We start from the raw sequence: 17,883 nt of genomic DNA on the forward strand, positions 1-17,883 counted from the left end.
TGTTTAATGCTAATTTTTCCAGTCCAAAATTAGACACCTAGAACATGAAAATGACATCATTAATTAAAGACTAGAGATAAACTAGCTATTAACCCTCACAAATATATATATTTTTATGATTATAATTTGTAAAGAATCCATACCTATGCTTCAAATCTATCATCCAAAAGAATTTTTACTGACTTTACATCACTATGAATAATTAGAGGATGACCCATCCTGTGAAAATTTAATGTTTAGGATACTAATCAAAGCAATTTAAAATAGAAATTAAAATGAACAATCAAGAATCATAGTAAAAAATGCATCACTAGAAATGGTCTTACAATCTTCATGTACGTATGCTATCCCACGAGCTACTCTAATGGAAATCCTTAGCCTAGTTGACTAGCTCATTGATTAAACATTATGTATAGTCTGATAGAACATAGCAAGAAATCCTGACAAAATTCTTACAACTAGAGGAATGATTACGAAAAAGTAAATTTACAATGAGATAGCCTCTGAAATGAAAAAATCACAAAAAAATTCAAAAAATTAACTAACCTAGCCCTATTATTACCTATTCTAGGATAAATTACCAGTCTGCAATATAGGCATAACCTTTAGGCACACATGTGACATAACCATCATAAACATTTGTTGATGTTGGGGATTATGACAATGCAACTGTCTATGTTCTTGTAGACATATTGATTACTAAAGACTCATAAGTCACATTATAAAGAGGCTCCACATGTTTCCTACTCTTGGTATCTAAGGTAGTATCTAAGCTAGGCATCAACCATCAATGAAGATACTATTATCCTTACTAATTATTATTAATCAATTAGACTAAATCTCACATTTTGATATTAGGATAATTTTTTTTACTATCTTACTTACAACCCATACCTCTCTAAAAATAATTTCTACTACAAACTATCACATATAACATCATCCAAAATATCTTGCATGAATTATCTACTTGTACAACATCCTTCAGCTTGTTACATATTATGTGGAAGATAAGATATATATGCTTATCTCCATTACATTTTTTTTGACTATTGTATTTATTTCCATAGTAGATTTAGTCTTAACTGTCAATATGTATTTATTTAGCATCAACATTTTAGATCACACTCTGCAATCCACCGTCAGAATAAGAAAGTCAAAGATTTATATATAAAAATTGATAGATTTCTCTATGTTGATTTTAACTAACATTTACATGAAGGATTTTCTACTCCAACTAAGAAAGGTAAGTGTTCAAAAAAATGGCACACCCTTCTATATAATTCTCTACATATTGGATAAGCCTAACAAAACTTGGCTTCATTTCATGACCAGTCAATATTCAAAACTTTTATGATGAGTATAACTTTCTCATTATAACTAGACAATTGTCAGTGGGGCGAGGGTGAGGAAAATATCTCACCTTGTAGTCTGGTGTTAAATGTTCGATTCTACACTCACAACCACATATCAAAAGATGGAAATGGGAGCTCATAAGATTACCCAAGTAGGAAGCACATTCATTTCTTCATACATCCAGAGATGGAAATAATTATGTAATTGAAACCATAAAATAGAAATAAATCTTATGGATGGGGTTTCCCTTAAACAGAGGACCTATTCCTAGTCAAACGATCTTGTAGATGTCATATTTCAGCTCTTCTCAATAGTTATAGGAGTATATCATTGAAATTTTGGATTAAGTTGCGTAAATTTTTTTGGTATTAATAATTTGGATCACACTCTATAATCTATCAAGTGCAATATAAATAATGATACAAATAAATTTTAAACTATTAAATCCAGAGACATGATGAGGTAATCATGAACTAATAAAATCTAATTTCTACATTCTAGAAGTATTATCAACCATTCTATTACTATGATTAAGTAGGTTGACTACTCTTTGAGTCATGTATAGTGGTGATCCTATAGTTTAAAATATGTTACTCTGAAAGTTTTTCTATGCTAAATAGTTTCAACTAAACTTATTGTAATAAGTTTTTATACTATTCTAAGTAAAAAAGTTCATGCTTAAGTTTCAAGGGATTTAGCTTAGATGGTTGAAGCAACAAGTTCTCATTGTGAGGCCCTCATTCAAATCTCAAGTGGGACATCTTTGTAGTTCAATGTTGTGAATCTTGGTCTTATATTGGTCATATTTATCTCATTGTACATGATGGATTCTAAGTTGTGACTCTTGGTCTTCCAATTTTTGTTTCTAGTGTGATTTCTCATAAGAAGTTCGAATAATCTTGTAAGTTTCATGTTGTTTCTTAAATGAGCATACGATTTGTAAATAGTCTTGAATATAAATAGTTTAGTGCTTAATTATATTAGACTTTCTAGTGGGTGATCCAATTTTCAGAATAGGAGTATTTTTCATTCCCTCAATCAATAGCTATTCATAGAATAGTTATAGATTAAAAATTGAAACAACTTCTATCTTCTTAGACCTTTAACAAAACAAATATACTATGCACCTTGCTATCATTTGATCTACTTGTCACTTACTCATACTGAATAAATTAAACTTTAGTGTATGATGTTTAACCCATATCATTACTTACTCGTATTAAAGAACCATACAATGGAGGAAAACACATATTTCCATCTTTGCTAGTTAACTCCCAGGACATAATCTGCTTCCAACTCCAAAGGGCACAAATATCACTAGCTTGGGAACAAAATTATGAGAAGAGAAACAATGTCTAATTAGAAAAAAGTTAAAGGGAAGATACTTTAGAAATCACCTAATCCTCTTTAAGGATGAAGATTGAATGGAAAAATCACACAAAGAGAGGATGTTAAGCATTAACCTCCCATCTTTCTACATCAACCTTCTTTAGATGGGGATAAAATTCAAGATCTAGATGTATATTTCTAATCAAAATTTGTATCCTAAATCCCTTGGGAATTGTATAACCTTAAGTACCAATTAACTAGCATTAGCATGAATTCTAAATTTAGGGTACAATAAAGAGCATAAATTTGAAAAATTAGTAGACTTAACAAAATGGAAAAGAATGTACCTACCATTCAATTCAACATCATCTATAGCCTCTCTGAAAAGCTCACAAAGAGGAGGCTTTAATTTATAACCTAAATAGAAAATTCATGTTAATTGAAAACACTATTGCTTCATTTCAAGTTTCCATTTTCCATTGTAAGGAATCTAACCTTATGAAGATATCCCATTTCTCAGAGTTCTAAATATACAATGTTCTTTTGTCCCTCTGGTCTCCTTCTAACAATGTCCTCCTGTTCAGCCTAGAAGAACAATTAATCTCTATTAGCTTTTGATAATGAATATAATTTCAACATTATAGTAATTTGGGTGGTACCCACTTTTACTTTTGCATACATTTTAGGATTTTGTAGTAGAAAAACAATAGTACATAGTCATATGACCAGAAGACTCATGTCTTACATTAAGATACATGACTAATAAATCAATAATCTCCTCATCTTCTAAAAGTCTTCCATATTGATCCTTTACCTTGAGTAATAAATCTAACATATCTAATTTCTTTTCTTCTTTTCCTCCCTTTCTTGCCTTCCTCTTATCAATCATTGACTAAAGAATGACCACCATCTTTTTTCTAGCCTATTTCTATCCAAAAAAAAACATCACTTTTCTTGAACTTTTTGTTTCTAAGTATAATTTTTTTGAATGGAAAAAAAGATTACATAGTTAAGGAAATATATCAAAAACAAAGATGAAATATCAATTTTTTCTTGGAAGACTCAAATTTGGGACTTGATTATGGAATAAAGGTTTTTAATAACTAAAGTTTGCACCCTTGCCTAATGATTTTACCTAAAGGAAACTTCCTATAACATGGAAACAATCTCAAAAGTGTGGGACTTTGCAATTAGAGATTTAATCTTTGGATTATGCTAGGTTCCTTACTATTAGGGTGCACCTAACTGCTCTTGAGAGGAAAAGGGAGAAGGAGATGCATAAAATCAAACTACCTAATCTAATCTAGAGGGGGTGATACACCAAATAGTCTTGTTCAATCTTATCTCTACCCAGGGAACCACAATTCATCAATATAATTCTTAGATATACAAATTCTATCTTAGCTTTGACTCAATAATCATGCATAGATCAGAAATCAATAAAATGATATAAGGAAAGAGCTTCACTCTATATCATCTAAAGATAAATATATACAATATATAACCAAATAATGAAAGCAATACATCAATATAAGGCAAGAAGATATTGCTTAGTATGTTAATAAAAGAAGGAAAAAGGGAAATTACAGTAGTAAAGGAAAAAATTATATTTATTCATAGGAAAAGGGGAAATTACAGTAGCAGAGCATGTGATACAACTACTATAGAATGAGAGAAAAGATTGACCCTTGGTAGGGTTATAAAAATTTCTTTTATACTTTGAGCATAACTGAGATATTTCATTGAGTTCAAACTTTAACCAGGTAGAATTGAAATTGCAGAGGAGCAATAACTGTTGATCAGAGGAGATCATGATCAGATGCACATCCCCATATAGGAAACCAAATCTTCACATAAAAATATGGCCTAAAGAGACAAAAGTAGTGGCCATCACCATTCTAATTTGGTAGATGGATAAGTAAGCAGTGGGAGGAAGAAAACTACATTAAATAGGCATGGAGAACATCAAAGAGTAGTTGTGCAATTGATCGATAAGATCAAATTTTTATTAATGAGATATTTTTATTTGTTCTCAACATGCCAAATAAGATATATCATTAAGTCACATAGAGTCAACCATCTAACTTGTCACGTGGACCAATGTCCTTTCAACATTTTGTCATCTTGCCCAACCTTTGCCAATGTTTGTGATTTTGCTACATCATAGCCTATGCTCACTTTATCCTCTTAACTGTTGCGACCCAGTGACAATAATTTATTTTCTCTAGTCACACTTTCATAGCTTGAAATCCTTTTTAACTGCATGGCCCTTTGAAACTATGACTGCCCTTGTCTATGCCTAATTGTTGCTTTACAAATTATTTCTACCTTCTTTTCTTAACCATGGTGACCCTGCGACAACACTAAAATGATCATTTTGCATTGTTGTCATGGTTTGGGCTTGAGAACCCTCTAACTACATGATGATGCAAAATTGCTATATTGACCACCATCGCCTAGTTCCAACATAACTTATTAATCCAAAGGCTAACCTCATGATTGTGCATACAAAGCATTTCACAGCTTCGCTGACATTGCCACAGGTTCACATTTAACCCTATGACTATATGAAAGAAAATAATTTTAAATTGTTGGGGTTGAAGTTTGTGTGGTCACAACTTCAAAAATGAAGCTTTATTATTTAAGTGATATCAATTCAATTGGTCCACTTTCATTCGATGAACAACTCCATCAAAATTGACCCTTGCAACTTAAGGAGTCCTCATGTGTGCTTGGCCCACCATGACACATGTCATCACATCGTATTCTCGTAATTGCTAAACATCACACATCTTCAAAATATGCGGAAGTGATTGTCATTGATCCTTTTTAATTTGATCATGATGGATACTTTTGAAGTTTCACCATAGCTAAGATCTACAGATAGGTGTCATCTTATTTCCTTATTATAATCTAAAAACCTAACTTAGTAATTGATCCTGTAATAATGTGACTAAAGGCTTTTTCCATATTGCAGCCTTAACCTTGGGTTCAACATTTAACCTTGTGACTGTGTGAAAGCACATAATTTTAAACAATTGGAGTTAATTTTTGCATGATCACAACTCTAGATTGCTTGAACTTGAAGTTAACTATGATGATGTAACCGATTATGAATTTGACTATGTCGCACTGACATAGCCTCCATGATGGTTAAACCTTAACGACTTGCAACTAAGAAAACATGGATAATCACACCATCATAGCTTAGAATCTTCATATGATGCAAAATTTCTTAAAAGACTTAGGGCTAAAAAGGGAAAAATCAAAGCCTTTTCTCATATCCCCATTGGCCTGCATGGAATAATGAATAGTTCAATGAACATGCACATGGTTGTCACCCTGAATATTCAAATTTTGGAAGGGGGCAAAAATGGTAAACATTTCTGGCAACTCAGAAGGGATGCTTGCCTACTAAGCATGGACTAGTGGCCTTTAAGAAATCCATTAGGCTAGAGTCACGAAAGATGAACCTTGTATGTTGTCTGAAACCTCACCAAATTATGTCTTCTTTATAACTACAAAACTTCAAAAACTTTCCATCTCTTAGAGAAGACCTATGCCCGGGCACTTATTAAAAATAGAAAACTACTTTACTATATACAAGGAACCTTAACATTCTCTAGAAGCAAGGTTTAAGTTGGATTCCATTAACTAGAATTGGAAGAACATCACCATCAAGATTGGATAGCTAAAAATCATTATCCTCCTTACAACTGGTGATAACATATGGGCCACTCCACATAGCATCAAATTTGGAGTGCCTACTTGGTTTAGCTCTATTTGCATCCCACTTGAGAACAAGGTTTCCTTCTTTAAAAAATTTGGTTATAGCCTTCTTGTCAAAAATTATTTTGACTTATTGCTGACATGCCTCAAGTATATGCATATCTTGCTATTTATTTTCTTCTAACTCAATTAGTTCTACTAACCTATCATGGGATCATTTTCAGCTAGCTCCAATTGATAAACCAACTCAAGAGAAGAGAACTCAAGTGAAATAGGAAGCTTAGCTTCCCTTCCATATACCAACATAAAAGTTGAGTTCCCAATTGCTTTCTTGGGTGTGATTCTGTCAACCCAAAGGAAGTCTTTAACTTGGCATGCCAACTCTTCTGATTGTCTTCTACCATCCTCTTCATTATCCTAATGAGGTTCTTGTTAGAGGATTCGGCCAAGCCATTCCCTTGGAGATAGTATTTTGAGGAAGTGCTTAAATATATATCATATTCCAAAGCCCAAGAGCATATATGAGTTCCAACAAAATATTTGGCATTATCTAATATGATGGTTGAGGGAATGCCAAATTTGGTCACAATTCCATCAAGGAATTTGACCACTAAAGCTTCTATTGCATCTCCTAAAGCCACTACCTCTTTCCATCTTATGAAATAATTTGTGGCTTCCAAGATCCATCTATGACTAGAACTAGAGGGTGGATTTATTGGACCAATAAAATCCAAACCCCATTGAGAAAAGGGTTGGTTAATCTAAACAAGATGGAGAGGAAGGGCAGACAATATTTTCTTTCCTGACAAGAATGCACATTTTTCACATTTCCTCACCCACCTATGATAGTGATTAAATAGGGTTGGCCAATAATAAGTAGCCCTCATTATCTTCATTGAGGTGATCCTAACTAAGAAATGACCACCAGCGGGGCCATCATGGAACTCCTTCAATAACTTGCTAACCTGATCAATCTGGATACACCTTAGTAGAACTCCATCAGAATATTTTCTAAATAATACCCTATCCACCAAGGCATAAGGGATATACTATAATCTAAATTGTCTTGTCTTGGCTCTATCTAGGCCTTGGGGATATCTTCCTTCTATCAAGAAGGTAGTCATGTCATGCAACCAATCATTTTGATCTTCATTCTCTACTGATTACTTACCTTGTTTAAGAAGGCAACCTCTTTAGGTGTCTCAAAAGATGAAGGTATTTGCTCACACAATCCCTTGGCCCCTTACAAGCTTGGTGATCTTAATATCAATTTCATACTCCATGACTTTAGTAATCCATCAAAGTCTTTTTTCATTTATATCCTTACTTAGGAGGAACTCTTTCACACTTGCATGTGGGACTAAGAGTTGAACTTTGTTATGAGACAGAAGGTGTTTGAACTTTTTGAGAGCCCTTACAACAACAAGGACTTGTTTCTCTACATAGCTACATCTTCCTTCATAATATTTAAGTTCTTCACTAAAGAAAGTAATGTGTTGCTCCAAATTCTCATTATTCAATTATGTTAGAACAACTAAAATACTTGAATCTCCTCCAAGGGAGTAGAGGATGAAATCTCTATCAAAATTGGGGTTGAAAAGAGTGGGGGATGATGCAACTGATTTCTTGATCTCCTTAAAATTGGCCTTACCTTCCTTAGTCCAAATGAACATCAGATTCTTCTTCAACATAGTTGTAAGAGGTTTCACCATGGAAGCAAGATCAGGGATGAACCTCCTTACAAAGTTGATCCTACCAAGAAAGCTCTACAATCCTTTCTTATGACAAGGAAGTGGGAGAGAGAGAATTAATTCTACTCTCTCTAGATTATTGCTAGCCCATCTTTTGATAAAATGTATCCTAGGAGCTTTCCCTAATTAGTGGCAAACACACACTTCTTTGGATTTAGGGACACACCATAATCTATGCATCTAATGAATACCTACCTTAAATGACCAAAGTGATCTGTCACATGTTTTGAAAAGATAGATATATAATCAAGATATACTAGCACAAATTTCTCTAGCAAACCCTTAAAGGACATCTCCATTTCCTTTTGAAATGTAGCACCTACATTGATTAGTCCAAATGAAATTTTACAATAGGAATAGGTACCCCATTTGGTAGTGAATGTTGTCTTATATCAGTTTGATTCTTGGACTAACACTTGGTTATAACCTGAAAAACCATCTGAGAAAGAAAACCTATTTGAGCCACTAATCTTGGATAGAATTTTTTCCATAGAAGGAAGGGGATGGTGATCTTTAAGAGAAGTCTTATTAAGGTCCCTAAAATCTACACATAGTCTAATTTCTCCATTCTTCTTCCTAACAAGGACATGCTTGGCTACCCATAGAGAGTGCTTGATAGGGAAAATGATGTTAGCCTCGATGAGCTTAAACAATTCTTTTCTCATTAATGGATAAATCTTAGGGTTGACTAGCCTTTATTTTTGTCTGACAGGCTTAGCTCATGATTTAAATCTATATTATGCTGAAATAAGATTATGTCAAAACCCTTTAAGTCTTCATATGTACAAGAAATAACATCATTGAATTGTTGACGGAAATTGATGAAAAACTCTTTTTTAGTCTCAATGCATACCTTTCCCAAGTTGAGAGTCTTTCCATCAGCAATGGTGATAGGTGGTGTTGTCATCCCTCTTTGCAACCAAGTTTGAACCCTTAATTCTTGATTGGTTGTTAGAGTTGACCTTTAGGTAGTTTGTTGGAATGAAGATTCACAATTTGATCTCCATACTAACTTTTCAACTTAGATTGATTTATGGTAGAGAGCTCTACTTTATTTTGCAAGAAATTAACAATTTGCACATCAGAATAATTTTTTTTCCAATTAGTGCAATTATCTAGGACAACAAACCTTACAATAATTCTGATTTGTTGCTCCTTTTCATCAACAACATGCTCTAGTATGTCATGATAAACACCAATTTATTTGAGCCTATCAGCATGCTTATTCTTGTCTCTAGGGACACTCTAAATGTTGAACACTTGGAAGCCTTCAAAGAGATCAAAAACTCTATGTTTGTATGATTTGATAAGGTTGTTCTTTGTGACATTTTGAGTTATCATTTGATTTAAAACCAAATCACTATCTCCAAATACTTTCAAGAGCTTGATGCCTCTCCTTTGTGCAAGTTGGAGACCTTGGATTAGGGAATCATACCCTACCACATTATTAGTGCAGCTAAATTGGAGCCTATATGAAAAGTAATATTTTTCCAAATTACGTGAAACTAGCATTACACCAACACGTGAACCATTTTTGTTTCTTGAGCCATCAAAGAACATATTCCACTATCCACTTGTATCTTCTTTTGCTTTTTTGAGATTAGGAATATGAATATTCTTCTCAAGTATAAAATAAGTTCCAAGACCTATCTCCACAACCTCATGCATTGGTTCAAATTGATAAGCAGTGACCCACTCATCCAAAATATGATTAGGCACCTTTGCTAGAGAAGTGGCACATTCATGAGTTATGCATTCCTCATCAACCTCCTAGATTTTACAATTCATGTTTATGGGGTTGGGAGTGTAATTTTGTATATAGCTGAGGGTTAAAGGCTCTTCTCTTAGGGAGGCTATTGTTCAATATCTCATTCTAAAAAACATGTAGGACCAGTCAAATGTAATGTAACCACCTATTTGTGTAGAGAAGTCCCTAGAAAGATAGATGGAAAAATGAGTCTCAAGTACCTCAGCTACTGATATGTCTTATGTGATAGTACAACCAAGGCATGCATGCAATGCCAAGATTCCTACTATCTTGGTAGATCCACCATCTAACTAGGGCACATCTCTAACCATTGGTTTATATTTAATACCAGGGAGGTCAATAATATATTTGGGCATCTAGAACTACTAGCCCTTGAATCAATTATGCAATTATGAACTATCTTGTCCCCTATGATCAAAGAGACATAAAAGGGAGGAGGCTTGTTTTTGTTCTTTGTTTCTCCTTCCTTTCTTGGCTACACTAGGCTTGTTACACCATCCTCTTTGACTAATTAATTTGTCATCTTTATACTCTTCATCTCTTGATGTAGTAATTCCAAATGTGATGGCATAGTGGTAACAACATCCTACATAGGAACACTAACATTGGTCCTCTTCATTTCATCTACAAGGTTAAGAGTAGTGCCAACTATTTTGACTAGAGCCTTGGGAGCTATAGGAACTACTAACTGATATTGAGTAGTCTAAGATTTAGTACACCTCTTGTTGCTCATATCTTGCTTCTCTTGGGGAGCAACACTTGGTTGTACACTTGTAACTGGAACATGGGGAGCAATGCCTAAGGATGAAGCTCAATTTTATGGAGGAGGTGTAGCATCCTCAAAAACTCTTCTTTTCACTAGTACATTTGATCCCATTCTTAGACCAAAATTTTTGACCATCTATTACATTGTTTTAAATTGGTCGAAATATGGAAAGGAAAAGTATGTTTTTTTAAAAATCCATGCCTGTGTTTGTCAAAATTTGGACCAACATGAGCTTAACATGTAAAAAGGGCTTTAACGTGCGCGGGAGTTGTAATTATTATCGGGAGAGTCAAGGGTTTCCCAGTGGTCAATTGAAGTTTAGGGCATGGTTTTTGCATAGTGGCAGACATTGAAGCACAAATTGGAGTGATTTATTATGTTCTAGGGAAGTATGCTGAGTCCTACGTTTCTTTCAAAAATGCAGTGGCAAAACTGTGGGCAAGTGGTGAGAAAAAGTTTGCCTTTTTTGGTATTGTGCTAAATCAAATGGGATTGGCATGCATGCAATGGTATGCCATAAATGAAGCTACATATTTTTTTGAAGAAGTGAGGAGTACATTGGAAGAAGTATGCACTCCTTATCATCCAGATACACTTACAGTTTATAGCAATTTGGCTGGTACATATGATGCAATGGGCAGGTGAGCAAATTGGTTTTAATTCTGCCCTTTTTTTTGTTTCTTACATGATCTTTTTCTTTAAAGTAGATTTTTTTTGCTTTTTTTCTTGATGCATTTTTTAGCAATATGTGGATTCTTCTTGGTTATCTTGGGCTTCTCTCTAGATCTATTAGGTTTGAGATTTCTTTGTAGTTTCTATGGACTTTTACCCACCTGAGAGGTCTTGTCTCTCAATTCTAGAGAGGGCAAGTATATAATTTATAGTTTTCATAATAAAACAATTAAGAAGGAAAGTGGGGAAAATGCATTGATGGTTGATCTATTGTATTGAAATTTATAAAAAGTGTAATTGCTTGATGGTACATATGCATTGATCAGTGGCATCTATTGTGTTTTACCAATCTTGATTAATATGTACAAACCACAATCCTACATCTGATTCTTCAATCTCATTAGTATTGTTTTAAAGCTACAGACTTGTGCTTTCCTATCTTGTCAAGGTTCTATGGTAGTATATCCTTAAGTGAATACATGTTCTATGCATGTAAGCTATTTGTTTGGGTTATGCTTTCCCTTAAATTGTTCTGAATGTGCATTTTATTGTGATTGATCAAGCTAGCATAGATTAATTGACAATTTCTACGCTTATTTTAAATTCATTTTAGAACAATAAGTTAGTGGTAGGCATTGAAGCACAAATTGGAGTGATTTGTTATCTATATTGTATGAAGCATGAATGTACATGAATGAATGTGTGTATCTATATTGTCCAAAGCATGTCTGTACATGAATGAATGTGTGATTGAATATATGCATCTATGCATATATGTATGTATTAATACATATATTTCATACATATATGTGTGTATTATGTATTGTAAAAAGCATGTGCAATTGAATGTATGCATGTGTTCTTTCATTGTACTTATGTTTCGAGTGGTCTGGGTTCTTTATGCTTTTGTTTGTTGCTTCTTGCAATAATTTTCTTTCAATTGTCAGGGTTTTTGGTAATTTTACAATGAAGTTTTGCATCATTTGAAAATGCGCCCCTTAATTTGTTAAGAGCTAATGGTTTAAGTTTACACTATAGTCTTTTGGTCCTTCGAACAATTTTGACTTTCATTGTGTTTGAAGTTCTTACAGTAGGGAAATCCTCATTTCGATTGTCCAGAGTTGAGATTATTTGGTATTTATGATTTTAGCTTTGCAAAGTTGGCATACTACAATAAAAACCCAAAGCTATAGAGCGCATTTGATCCTCCAACGAATGCACCTCCAAGCCTATTGTTATCAGTGATTGTGGTTAGCTTTAAATGATCTATTAACTTAGGGTTTACTGCATTTCTATTTTAATGCTCTCTTAAGTTCCCTAGGGTTTATACCAGTGCTTACTAGTAAAAGGATAAGTTATAGTAATTTTAAAACATCTGTATGCCTCTAGACGATTGCCTGAAGCAATCTTAACGAGTTGTTTGCTTGCCATATTTTGAACAAAGCAATAACATACTTGTGTGTGATCTTTTCTTACTTTGATCAATCTACACTTTGACATAGATAAATGATCTAGAAATTTGACAGATTTGCTACTTAAATTAATTGACTGAATGCAAGTATTTAAAATTTCCTCAGCATAGCCCAAGTAGTTTTTTCCCCCAAAAATCTATGATTTTAAGTTTTCAAAAGATTAAGGAATGCCTCGGTAGTATCACCATGTTTGTTGTTTAATATGGATGCATGGTGAATAATTTGGAGAATTTGATATTAGCCTTGATATCTCAAATCCCAGATTCGATGCTTTTAGAACTGGGTCTAGGCAATTTTTATTGGAAAAAAACAATCAGTTTTATAGTGAAGTAGGTATGCTAGTAAATCTTTAAAAATGTTTTCATTTAATACTTTCACTCTTATAGATTGCCTTTCATTGAGTTTATTATTTAAGTGGGTTTTCATTTGTTTTATAATCTAAGGGGCTTATCATTTTTAAGATATACATGACCAGGGACCTGCAAGTCTTTTTAGTTTCTTTGAAAAAATTTCATGGCCTACTTTTATTATCATTGATTTTATTATTTAAATTAATATGTTAATAGAGTTTAAATTTTTAATATTATTTATAGGTTATTTTTTGTGGATTTTAACTCTAAGATAGGGCACCTATATTAAATGATAGTGTGAACAATTGTATTTGGATGTATGATGGATTGTTTCCTTGGCTATTTAGGTTATTTATAGCTGTAGACAACAATGATATTTGTGCTGCTGCACAATTCATCAGTAGGTTAAGGCCATGGACTACGTTGATGGGTGTAGGCTGGGGATATGGATCAAATATGTTAGCCAAATATCTTGGGAAAACTTTTGAGATAACTCCTCTAATAGCAACTGTATGTATCAGGAATCCATTTGACCTAGATGAAGCAACAAGATCATCCTTTCATCATTCAGCTCTCGACAAGGAACTCACAGAGGGACTGAAAAATATCCTCCATTCTAATAAGGTTAGAATTTATTGTAGACTTGTCATGTCCATTATTTAAAGGAGTCAATTTTATTTCCAAACTAGAAATGTTTCTATTAGGAAAAGTTGAGGTAGCCTTCCTCATATTCATATTTTATATTGAACAAAAGTTTAGAATGGCCACTAAACTCATTGTATATTTCAGTTGTTAAAATTATCTTTTTTCTTGTTTTGAACAGGAGATCTATTTTCTATTATGTGGGAGACTAATATGCTCTTTGATCATAGGCTCTATTCCAAGGGAGGAGAAAAGGATTTAATGTAGCAAGTGCTTTGATGGAAACTTCTGTAAGGGAGTTGGAAATGGCAATATCAAGAGTTTCTCATGGTTTTGACACAATAGAGGAATTCTATAGCAAAGCAAGTTCTAGGGAAATTATAATTTTCCTCTGATTGTAAAGGACTTAGAAGATGATGATAATTTTATATTTGATTATGATGAATCAAGTGATGATCAGATTGACCAAGTGAGCTATGATGATCTTGAACCATTTTGATATAACAAAATGGGCATACTTCATTTTTCGGAGGACTTATTTTCAAAATTTTAACAGAATTACTTCTTGAAAAATCAATTTTACTATTATGACTTGGGCTCCTATTAATGTTTGAAATTTTGTTAATGTTGATAGATTAATATACAAATTATAAATCCATATTTGACTATATATTTGTTTGGACAAACCTTCATTTTTTTTAAATAGTAAAAATTGCATGTTCTAATGTTCAAATTTACATGTGATTTTACCCAATTTTAGTGTAATTTGACCCATAATGGTTACAAAGAAGAACCTTGACTTAGGTGGTAGTAGATTGATCAAGCAAAATGCGCTAAATGTTAAAGCAATTGTTTCAGATAGGATTGATGATTCCTAGGAAAATTATGGAGGACAGTATGGAAAAGGATGGTTATGAATTGAAGAGGTCAACTTCTTTTAAGCAATATAAATATGGACAAACTATAGTAGTATAAAATATTGGTGATCTATTTAAAGATGAAGTGTTCAAAAATGGAACAAAAAATCTAGCATGAATTTAAAACCAATTATTGCACAACCTTCCAGGAACTTGTTTTGTCTATTTGTGTAATAATCATTTTAATGATGTATATAGAAAGTGATAAGAAGATTATTGATGAATAAAATCTAGTAGCATGAAGGGCTAGAAATTTAGTGAGAATCAAACTACTTTGTCTTCTTTTGCCATAGACGCTTGAGGAATCACCAAGTACAAAGAACACCTTTGCAGCATAGAAGGAGCATTAATTCCAATTCGTTAACACCTTAAGAAATTAGAACTTGAACTTTGATAGCTTTTCTTAAAGATACAACTAGCAACAAAAGCTAGATTGTACCCAAGTAGAAAATATTGGGAAGCATTTAACTTGACAAAGCAAGTTTTCAGGGTTAAAAATCCTCTCAGATTAGGAGCGTATGGTTCAAAATGGATAAGCCAATCGTAAGAGATGTAAAGGATTTCAAATAGAGACATCTAAATGCTTAAAACCCCCAATTATGCAACAATGAATTAAAATATGAATATCTTCAAAATGGTTAAAGATTGCGAGAATAGAGAAATGTTCAAACATTATCGATTCAACACATTTTTAACCTATTATTGATTAAAAGTGAGAAATCCATTTGGGAGGGGTGGGCCTAGCTAACTTTATTTTTTCATTTTTGTTGCTTTCTAAGACTGTTTGGAAGTAACCTATAGAGAGTGGAACTCTTTCTAATGACACAATTAAAATTTAGGATGTGGCAGAAAGTGACACCTCATCCATATGGTTCACTTTGTTTTTTCCATGCTGTGACAAAGGGAAATTGTAATATTCCAGCCTCTTGGATCATATCAATTAATCCATTGGGTCAATAGTTGATATCCTAGGGAGTTGACTTATAGTTTATTGTAATTTGAATTTCAAATACAATAAAGATACTTTTGGATAAGCTGCATGAGTATTCTTGTAAACAGAACATATGAACAAAAGATGAGACTTGTAATAGACCAGTTTCTAATTTCTCTTTCTAGACAACCTATAGCATTAATAACTATCATTGTGGGAAAAGTATAAGGTAATCTCAAAAAAAACCACTACATACTTTCCATGAGTCCCCCACTCTTTTTGTTCTTTATGTCAAACTTTTGGACTTGACCTAACCAGCATGCCTGTTGCTTGACTCCCAATACCCTAACCTATGATATAAGTCACTTGGTCTTTCCAACCCTTGAACCCTGATATTTCCACCTTTGCTTATGTTCTCTTTCCAAATTGTTGGTGATAGTCTCTTTTTGTGCCATCCAAAAGAAAGTCTCCAACATACTACCTATGATTGAGACATGTAATAATGTGACCACAATACCATTTATTAAAAAGAAAAAAAATGCCCAGTTATGGTGTTGTAGAGCCATCATAGATAGGAAAGTGGGAGGGAATTCAAGGGCAATAAGAGTCATGAAGGTGTGGCACTACCTCCAGCCTTCTTGTATTTGGGAAATTTGCTCCTGGTTTTAGTATGTGGAAAGACGTTTCTGTTTCTCAAGAAAACTTTCAAATTGCTTCTTTGTTTCTAGGTAATATTTTTTGTTAGAATTGGTGAAATAATCGTTGGCAAGCTATTTAGTGATAGTTTTAAAACTTACAACAGAATTTGAAGAGTGTGTTTGCTAGAATGATTAGAGGCAGAGTCCTTGACAAAATTAAGAGAGATTTAATCCACCATCAAAAACTAGAAATTAGAGGTGAAAAGTCCTTTACAGTTACCACATAGAGAAAAGTATGAATAAACATCTGGAGGGAAACTCTTAAAAGAAATAGGGGGAGACCTGAAAAAGTACAGAGGTGAGTGAAACCACCAAAACTATAAGATTAGCTAACCTAGTCATGTAGAGTCTTCCTCTCACTCCATGATCTCACTAGAATAGAGCCATTGTCACCAAAACCTCTTTTCATCTTTGAGCGATCAATAAAATAGAGCTAGACATCATTTAAAAAGATGAAAGAAATGATTGCAGCAGGATGTGTGAGTAGGTTAAAGCCATAACATGAAGATAATAGGATTGCAATAGGTAAATTTGAAAATCAAGGAAACCCCAATAGGATTTATCTCAATCATCAAGGGGAGCCTGAAAAAGCACTGAGGTCAAGGAAACCATAGATAATTATCCTTGTTAAACTATAAGAATGGCTGACCTACTCATTTAGAGTCTTCCTCTTACTTTGTGATCTCACTAGAATTGAGTCATTGTCCCCAAAACCTCTTTTGGTCTTTGAGCCATTAGCAACATAGAGCTAGACATCATTTAAAAAGATGATAGCAATGAGTGTAGTAGGACAAACTGCAGGATGTGTATGTAGGTTAAAGCCATAACACAAAGACAATAGGATTGCAATAAGGAAAGTTGATAAGAAATGATTACAATTGGTGGGCAATAAGGGGCATAGGTAAGTTTGAAAATCAAGGAAACCTCAATAGGACTAATCTCAACCAAAGTAACGAGACTCAAACCCGGCTCTGACTTGGAAAGGGTAACTCAACTTGTGACCCAGCTTGGACTCAACAGTGACTCGGCAAAGTAATAAACCCTTGAAATTTAGATATTTTTTTGAATTTAAATTAATTCCATGCACCCATTATTGAATAAAGATTAAAGACACAATAACATCATAAAATATAAGGTAATTTGATCACATGCATAACATACATTGATTATGTAACTATAGAGGCAAAAAAAATAAAAATCAACCAAGTTAGATGAGTCAGTCGAGTCACCTAGACGAGTCAACCGAGTCAGCTCAGTTGACCTGCAGAGCCAAGGTCATGGGTCATTTTGACCCGACTTAGGTAACTTGACTCGTTGGCTTGGACGATTCACTTGACTTGTGGCGAGTCTTGTTACTATAATCTCAACCATCAGAGGGAGCCTAAAAAAGCACTAAGGTGAGGGAAACAACATATAAGTATCCTTGTTAAACTATGAGAATGGCTGCCCTAGACATTTAGAGTCATCCTCTTACTCCATGTTCTCACTAGAGTAGAGCCATTGTC

General features: G+C 33.5%; 1 pseudogene; it reads right to left on the minus strand.

The window, feature by feature from the left end:
* Positions 1-1,348: 1,348 nt before the first annotated feature.
* LOC149551936 (ent-kaurenoic acid oxidase 1-like) overlaps positions 1,349-17,883 on the minus strand; it is a 47,448-nt pseudogene continuing 30,913 nt past the window's right edge.

The sequence above is a fragment of the Cupressus sempervirens genome, chromosome 6, assembly GCF_028749045.1.
Source record: "Cupressus sempervirens isolate cs-2001-9-10 chromosome 6, ASM2874904v1, whole genome shotgun sequence".
NCBI lineage: Eukaryota > Viridiplantae > Streptophyta > Pinopsida > Cupressales > Cupressaceae > Cupressus > Cupressus sempervirens.